The sequence below is a fragment of the Amphimedon queenslandica genome, unplaced genomic scaffold (assembly GCF_000090795.2).
Source record: "Amphimedon queenslandica unplaced genomic scaffold, v1.1 AMPQUscaffold_13408, whole genome shotgun sequence".
In the NCBI taxonomy this organism is placed as follows: Eukaryota; Metazoa; Porifera; class Demospongiae; order Haplosclerida; family Niphatidae; genus Amphimedon; species Amphimedon queenslandica.
This window is the reverse complement of record NW_003546356.1, coordinates 9,714-19,058: the sequence shown is the minus strand read 5'-3', so window position 1 is coordinate 19,058 and position 9,345 is coordinate 9,714. Positions and strand designations below refer to the sequence as shown.

General features: G+C 37.0%; 1 long non-coding RNA gene across 1 annotated transcript; it reads right to left on the bottom strand.

Annotated features, from left to right (window-relative positions):
* Positions 1–276: 276 nt before the first annotated feature.
* Positions 277–462, bottom strand: LOC109581976 (uncharacterized). The gene is made up of 2 exons (XR_002184837.1): positions 357–462; positions 277–311 (listed from the first exon to the last, which is right to left on the bottom strand). It is a non-coding gene; the product is annotated as an uncharacterized LOC109581976 (long non-coding RNA).
* Between the last annotated feature and the right edge of the window lie 8,883 nt (positions 463–9,345).

The following is a 9,345-nucleotide window of genomic DNA, read 5'->3' as shown; positions in this document are numbered from 1 at the left end:
CATTTCCTGGGAGTAAGAAAATAAATTGGACCTGCTTGTAGTGGACTTGAAGGATAGTGAACCTTTAAAAAAGTAAGTAACCTAGATACACTTTAATAATTATCATGAAATGTTACCTGTTGAGCATAATCGAAGCTAAAATGTCCTACAATATTTAACATAGCAAGTGGCCTTGTTAGTGGGGGATTGTAATTGTTCGCTGCATCAGTATACAGCCCTTTTAACAATAATTGTGCCTCTTTTAATACATCCTTATAGTTCTCCCTTTCCTTTTTAACAAGACTTCTGTGATCTAGTGCCTTTTGCATTGCCTGAAAATTCTAAATAATACTTGTGTTATTACAATACTGACTTACCTCAGTTATCCTTTCATCTGATTGCATGTTAGCACTTCTTATAATCAGTCCACTTATCTCTTTACAAGTGGCACACAAGTCAGACATAGGCTTCATTTTTTCAATATAAGGCACGTAGCGTCGCCACAACATGTTGAATGTTGTTTCAGCACATGCTTTGACATAAAGCCGTTCACATGATTCTGCATACTCTAAGTATACCTGCCTTTTAGATGTACTGCATGGCAGGAACTTCTTATTCTCGTAACTTTTCATTCCAGGTATTCTTCTAGGAAGACTGATTCCATGGACTTCAGCGTAATTTCTGATAAAAGCAACAACCCGGAGAATATCATCATAAGTCAAAGCATGGTTTGGTGTCTTTCCAGCATTTCCGTGAACTCTAATAAAGTTAAGTACATAACATTGAATTTGTAAGTCCATTCATACCTTGGTATTAATCCATTCATTCTGTAGTTTTTTATGATTTCCTCAAACCTGCTTTTGCCACATGCATGTAGCTTCAGAAATGTTACTCTACATATCTAGTTGAAAAACAATTAATTTTGTGTTGTGTTACTCATAGTTACAAACCTTATGACCTTGATGCATGAACGTAAAAAATTGCCTCTTTCTCTCTTTCTGTCTCCTGTGGTTGCCAGTCGACAATCCCCCCATGGTAGATGTTGCTGCCATTTGACTCATAATAGCAATTTCTTGAACAGGCTTTGCCATGGCTTGTATGTCACATCTATATGTTTTTATGTAAGAGTGACTGAACAGTGCATAGGAATAATTTGAGCAACCACATCCATGTTCAAAGAACTTTGATAATTCTTCTTCCTCCTGTAGGTCTTCCTTTCTCATGTCATCACCAGAGTGAGTAGTTGAAGTAGCTGGAGCATCAGGCATCGCTGATTCTAAATCAAGATCTGATACTTGTAGCTCCACAGCCACCTCAGGATCAAACAGTGGTGGATTAATATCTTCATCACAATCTTTTGTCTCTTTCTCTTCTTCTTTCCCTTCCTCTACCTCTTCTTCTTCCATATCTTCTACTGCTTCATAGTCTGTCTCTATCAATTAACAAATACACTGTATAACTAAGTTTAATATAATAATATTGTGCATTTATACAGGTGATGGAATGTCATTGTTGTGATAGCTAACCGCTATTCACAGTTAGTATGTAAACAGTGTTATGAATAAGCTTACCACTAGTTTCAGCACAAAAGTAGTCCCCAAGAACTGAAGCAACGTAGTCACTGTCTCGAGGACCTATTTCTTCATTTAACAAGCGAGCAATGTCTCTTTCTGTAGCCATAGTTTTAAAAGTAGTCTTCTTCGTCTTTGTTATGCTTTAAATAGTTGCTATAGAGACTCCATGGTTAACTAATGACACATTAAAGCCCTCCGTTTTTATTCCGCAGTCGCTCCGTGTAACAATCTCCGTGCACAATCAAGGTAAAAATGTTGAAGGGCTTATAACTCGGCAAAGAAGGCTTCGCTACCCCTGATTTTGGTATCAAATGAAAGGATTTTGTTTATATAACACGTTTATGTGATAAAATTAATTTCGCCTAGGTAAAGATTTTTTGTGATTATGAGCCAATAGCTCAAAATGATAATTCCCGCAGATAGCCTGGTTTCTCATATCGGGTCACATATATCAAGAGTTACTGGTCTTTCTTGGTATAATGGTCACTTATTTGTATCTAGCTCTGCTGATGGCCCAGTGCGTTTTTACAAAACTGATCCACATAGCCACCTTACACTTAACATGGTGTTTAGCACCTGTGGTGTTCATATCAGTCCTTTCTCACCTCATCTAGTTACTTTTGCAACAACTCAGGGCCATTTTAAGGGTACGACATTAGAAATACCACTACTCCGTATATTGAAGCAAAAGGCCATGTAAAGACTGTCAGTAATGTAATATATGTTTGAAAGTTTGAAATACTTACAATTGGAACCGACAAAGCTAAACTTTGGGATTTACATCGAACAGTATGTATACGCTCATACAACAACAATTCTCATCAGATATGTTTGGTTGGTATTCATACTTTGAATGACTTAATTGCCCTTGGTGGTGAGGACAGTTGTGTTCATGTCTATAATAAATATGATTCAAAAAGCATTGTTTGAAAAAGCCTTTATTCATCATCATCCTATGTTTGTGGGTGTACCTTAATATTAATTGAAGATTCTGCACAGTTAATAGCAGTAGGAAATTCAGGGCATTTGTTCATCTAATAAAATATTTTTCAAAAATTTTAGATATAATTTTATACACGATGTGATACAATTAAAGAGGAGAATGTGCATGCATGGTACGAACAAAAAAAGCCTGGAATGACCATACATGCATTATACATAATTGGTACATTTATTTTGTTAATTCAGTACTTCTTGTTGTATTAATCATATCGACAATGATTAACAAAGAACTAACAACAACAAAGGACAACAGAATGACAAAAAGAGAGAACAAGGGAAAGTGCCTTATTATAGTACAGAGAACAGTCTAGAAACATACAGAGTGATTACAAAAATGAATTGCGTAGAAGTGTACAGAAAGTCCATATAAATGTTCTAGAATGTACCAAATACATGTACAATAATTAATAATACAATAATAATCAATAATGTTAATTTACTGTTACATCACTCCCACTTAAATTAACTTTGTTGTTGGTAGATTACAAAGTCCTAGATTGAATCAATGGGCTTCAAACTGACCTTGAGGTAAGGGCTTAGTAAAAATGTCTGCAGTCATAAGATCAGTGGGACAATAAACTAGTTCAATGATTCCATCTTGCAATACCTCCTGAATATAGTGAAACTTCATATCTATATGTTTCGTTGTCATATGAGATGTTGGATTCTTGGCAGTAGCTATAGTACCTTGGTTGTCCTCATTAATAACGATTGGTGCTTTGGCTTCAGAGAGATGTTTGATAACAGCCTTCCTAGCCACACAGCTTCTTGTGTTGCAGAAGCAAGTGCAACATATTCTGCTTCAGTGGCAGAAATGGCAATTAAGGATTGCTTCCAACTGAGCCAACTGACTGCTCCTCCAGACATGACAAAGAGATTCCCTGTTCTTGAGCATCTACTGTCCATATCACCAGCCCAGTCTGCATCAGAGAATCCTATCATAACTTCGTTACTCCCAGATCTTTCATACTTTAATTCTAGATCCATCGTTCTCTTTACGTAATGTTGAATTTGCTTCACTGCTATCATATGATGAGTTTCCGTGGGACATGAGTTGAATTTTGATACTGCTCACACTGCTTGTGAGATGTCTGGTCTGGTTGAAGTTGCTGCTTACAGAAGACTACCCACCATAAATTGGTAATTCACTGGAGCGACACGAGCACTGCCCCATCATCCTTGATTAACTTAACATTAACATTTGCTGGAGTTGTTAAAGGTTTTGCTTGTCTCATTCCATACCTCTCTAGTAACGATTGAATGTATTGCCTCTGATGTATCCATATACTATCCTTGTCTTGGTACATGATTTCTGAGATATACTGCAGTAGATACTGCCTCCGCCCAGTAACACTCAGGTAAAAATGCTTGTGCCATCATTGCACATGTCGATTCCATTAGAGTACGATTAATCCTCTCAGCAACTCCATTTTGGGCAGAGGAATATGGGGCTGACAATTCATGGCGAATCCCTTTTGACCATAAGTTCGAAATTCTTCAGACAGATACTATCTACCATTGTCAGATCTAAGACAGCCTATAGAGAAGTTGCACTCATTAGCGACACACAATTCAAACCCTTTAAACTTTTCAAATCCTTCTGACATTTTTCAGAAAATATACTTTACAAAAGCGAGTGTAGTTATCAATGAAGGTAAGGAATTACTTGTGTCCCCCCCAATTGACTCAGTTGGCATAGGTCCACACACATCACTATGCACTCATTCAATCCTTTACAAGATCGAATCTCTCCCACTGACTCAAATGGTTTTCTTGACACCTTTCCCTCTACACACTTCGCACAAAATGACATACCTGAGAATTTAGTTATAGCCATACCCTTCACAAGTTCTCGACTAATGATCTCTCTCGACTAATGATCTCTCTCATCTGTTGCTCATTCAATTCTCCAAGTCATTGATGCCATAAATTAATCTTGCTTCCAACTTTTGACTCAACAGACAAAGCAGCAACATGTTCTTGAGTAACAGTCTTACAATGAAAATGAAACAGCTTGTCTCTAATTTGTGCTATCCCTACAAGTCCACCAATCTTGTTACGAATCCAGCATCTTGTGTCTCCAAACTTCACCGTGTTGCCTTTGCTTATGACTGCTCGTACTGAAAGCAGATTGCATGCCAGTTTTGGTACATATAATGCATTGCACCCTTTCACCTTCTTAGGATCACTTGATCTGAAGATCATCATGAGATAAATATCTCCCTTTCCAATTTCCTCTACAGTGCAACCATCTCCAAGAGACACTGTCTGTGGCTTACTAAACTCCTCATAGTTTATTAGTACCTTCCTTGATCTGGTCATGTGGCTTGATGCCCCGGAATCAACTATCAAATCCTCATCTAAATCACATGACTGAGTTGTTGCAAAAGCATCTTAATGCTCACTATCTGGCTGTGATTCATTGTTACAAAATTCCTCATCAAAAGAGTCTTCATTACATTCTTCCTCAGCATTTGCATATGTATGCTTAACTTTGTGCTTTGGTTTGGCACTGGAGATTTGAGGATGGGCATTATGCGTTTGACGGTTCTTGGGACAATCCGTTCGAAAATGTCCAGGTTCTCCACATAAGTAGCATACTTTTTTCCGTGGATTCCCTCCGCGTCTTTGATGATTTCTTCCAGTCAGTGCTCGTCCTGCATCTTGCTCCCAAGCTCCACTTGGTTTGCTCTCTTGTTCATGAATAAGTGCCTAATCAACATAACTCAATGTGATATTGTCTTTGGCTTCCAAGACAGTGACCAGGTTTGAAAACCTGGAAGTAGGGTAATCAGAAGTGTTAATTCCTGTTATTCATCAGCTATGGGTGCATTAATGGCTGCTAGTTGATCTGTCAATTCCTTCATACTCTTAATGTGTGCTTCAACTAAAGTTCCTTCCTTCAACTCCATTCGAAAGTATCGTTTCTTAAAAGTCACCTCGCTTACCGATGAATCTTGCTGCAAATGACCCTTCAGAGCATCGCACGCAGCCTTCGCGTCTTCACACATCGTAATTAAGTAAATGAGGGAGGAGCTAATTGACATCACTAAGTTAGATGTGCACTTTGTGAGCGCTTCCTGAATTCAGCTTCTTTTTGAGGCGTCAGATTCTCTCGTGAGACCTCGGACCCATCCACTAATTCCTACTGCCCTTTTGACAACAGAAAGTGCCTCATTTGGAACATCCCAACAGTCAAATCGAGTTTCTCAATTGTCCACATGTCTACTTCGGCCATACCACTTGGATTTGAATTCCGGAAGTCTTAAAGCTACTCTTGAACTGCACGTCTTCAACTTAGTTTATAGCGCGAGCACTGGGCTCATAACCTGTTGCAATAATCGAATTGACTATGATTAACAAAGAACTAACAACAACGAAGGACAACAGAAAGACAAGAAGAGAAAACAAGAGAGAGTGGCTTATATAGTACAGAAAACAGTCTAGAAACATACAGAGTGGTTACAAAATAAATTGCTAGAAGTGTACAGAAAGTCCACATGAATGTTCTAGAATCTACCTCATACATGTGCAATAATGAATAATACAATAATAATCAATAATGTTAATTTTCAGTTACATCACTTTTAAATCTCCTATCGAGAAATCTTCCATTACATTAATGTTGAAAATGTCACTACTGTCCTCATATAAAATACTATGTGTATCCACATAAAATTTAATACGACACCATTAAACCATTTTTCTTGATCTCCATCAACTATGAAATTGTGTCGAATGTGTTTCCACTAAAGAATGAGGGTTATATTTACCAGGTAGCTGTACAATTACCTCTCTTACTTCATCAATTAAAACAACCAAAGCATGTTACTTTCCATTCGATGTAAAAGGTGATACTGGTTGTTTGTTGTACCAGCTATTTACGAATTTGTACTTGTTCCTGCATAAAATCCAATATCTTTTTTCTTCCTTTTTCAGAGGGAGTCCTTCCTGTTTAATAATATTTAGGCTACTCTAAAATTCTGGTATAAAAGTAACCAAATGAATTTTTGATAATTTTGCCTTTTCAGCAGCTGCTTTTTGTTTCAACATATTTACTTTTTCCTTTTGTGCTACCAAGTTATTCTGTCTTTTTTAGTAACTTCTTTTGATGTTCCTTGTAATCAGCTCTAACTTCGCCACAATTCTTGACAGTTAAATCAATAATTGCCTTTTATCTCTCTAGGTAACTCATGAAACCATTTCATGGTATGATTTTTCTTTATTTTAGTTAAATTACTTCAAGTTGATTGTAGCATATTGGGTAAAGCAGTGCGGAGACAGTCATTGAGATCTAATATAGACTCACACAGGTCATTACTTGGTTCCAATGCTTTTAAAACAGCTGTAGTTTCAGCATCTGGTTCCCAATATATACCATTTGGTAGAAAGTCACAAGCATAGCTACACAGATTTGCCTGCATATATGATGCTCCACTGGTTATTATGGAGAATAAAGCAGTTTTATCTTCTGGAAGGCTTTGAAATAGATGATCTTAAATAAGTTTCATAAGGCCATGTATTCTGTGATTGACTTTGCTATCCATGTATAAACAAGACTCTGGTAAAAAAACTTCACAACAGCGGTTAATGATAATTTCTGGACTTTCTTCAACTTTATTTAGAAATATCTTGAGTTTCAAATAATGTTTCATCATATCATATGCAGACTTTTTTAATTCTTTACATTTTCCGAAAAGCTACCTGAAATAAGTTTCTTTGTTTGTGGTAAGGCCGTTTGTCAGGTAATCTGGATAGCAACACTTGGAATCAGCTCATCATTCTTCTATTGTGTCAGACAAAAGGCATTCAGTGGCTCTGTAAGCATAGTAACAGAGCCACAGCAATCCCAATTGCAAAAATACCAGCAAGGATATGGATTCAGAACTACTTTGATTTGGTTGGGCATAAGTTGCCACACAGGATGGTCACCCATTTACCAAGTAACTGAAAGGAGCACGGACACGGAAGCGCATCATCTTGAATTTCAGACCAAATAATCAAGATGACATGACATTATGACAATCATTATGTGTACGTTCCACCCACACATCTAATTAACTTCCACCCACGTGTGAGCTAATTCCCAAATGGTCTACTAACAAAGTTTTCTTCGCAAGTGTTTCTACTCCTACAAGAAAGATATATGGAGGATTTAGATGAGGTTCTGGTCAACCAAGAAGTAATCCAGACAGCCTGCTAGTCAAAATAAGTATGAAGAAGTGTGACTATGAAGAAATAAAAGCTCTTAAAACAAGGCTGAGTTTTGAGTTTGATTGGCAGGTTTTTAAAGAAATACTGAACCTGGCTAAGTAGGGACTTATGATGTTAGCAAAAATTATTTTTTCTTATACTTATAAACAATCTAGTGGAAATGATAGTTCAGTAAACACCACAGTCAATGCATGTATGGGGTGAGTTAGTGCAACCATATAGTACTCAATGTATATATACATGTGTACAGAACACCAAAAAGTGCTGATTCAACACTTATTTTACCATCTCAGTTATTGACATCAATTCCCCAGAAAGACCAGGATAGTACTCTTATTAAGAACACATTTATCAAAATCTAGCTATTTATTGAGGTGAATGATTCAGTATAAAAACACATTTAGTATTTAATAATTTCAATAATAGGACTGGATTGTTATTTAGACAAGTTGAGGAAGAGTTTTCATCTGATAGAGACAAATCTTCAGTTGATGACTCAACAGAAAGCAGGTTTGCATGTTAACTTTTTCTCATTATGGCATACTACAATTATAGTGATTGTGAAAACTTAATGGCACAATGGAATCTTTCTGATGTAGCATCATGTTCATCTGATGAAGCATCATGTTCATCTGATGAAGATAACGGTATGTGAATTACAAATAATTAATATTCTATTAACAGTAACGATATAGAAACAAACATCACAGACTCTGATTATGATGAAGATGAGGAGGAGTTATCACTTATTTCCGGAAGAAATGGTAGCTTTCCTTAGTTCTATTACAATTTCATATCATAATACATAGAAAGATAAAAGTGGTCGTTGATTTATTAGTAACGCGGTAGCGTTAATAAGTAGGATTCACCCCAAAATAAAATGGCTGGCACGACTTTTGCAGCCTTGCTATACTGGGAAAACCAGCTATTATGCTTACCAGACTTCTTAGAGGACCTTATCTCGACTAGAGGACTCCATTGGTACCATTGGCGTGGCTCTAAACCTTGTCTAAGAGAAAAGTGAAAAATCGGCAAAACTGCCGTTTTGTTCAGTCCACTTTTTTCGTCTTCATCATCATCTTCTGTCAATCCAGTTAATGGAGGGTATCGTGGTCTTTGGTCAATGCCACAGTGCTGATTTTTACACCATTCTACTCCAACTGGCCATGCGCAGGTCCACAACTTCTGAAATAAGTCTACCAAAGGGGAAAAGTTGTGCTTTCTCTACTACTGCCTACAGAAGCATGTGCTCTTCAATGAGAGCCATGTTTTTAATTATTATGGGAGCGGCGTACAATAAGGGGTGTGGCTGCGCATGCTCAGATTAGAACTTGATATCGTTTGACTGGAGGTCCGGTTCTTCTCATTTAGTGCTCTATTTGTATCTCTAAAGGATAGACTCTGTATCTCTTGACTCTGCTCTGGACTCTGGTTTTTAGCTGGTTTCTAGAGTTGTGTATACTTAAAAGGAAGCTAGGCTACTACAGTTACTAGGCTCCTCACAGGTTTCTATTAGTAGTAGCATAATTATTATTACTATTATTATTATTATTATTATTATTATTATTATTATTAT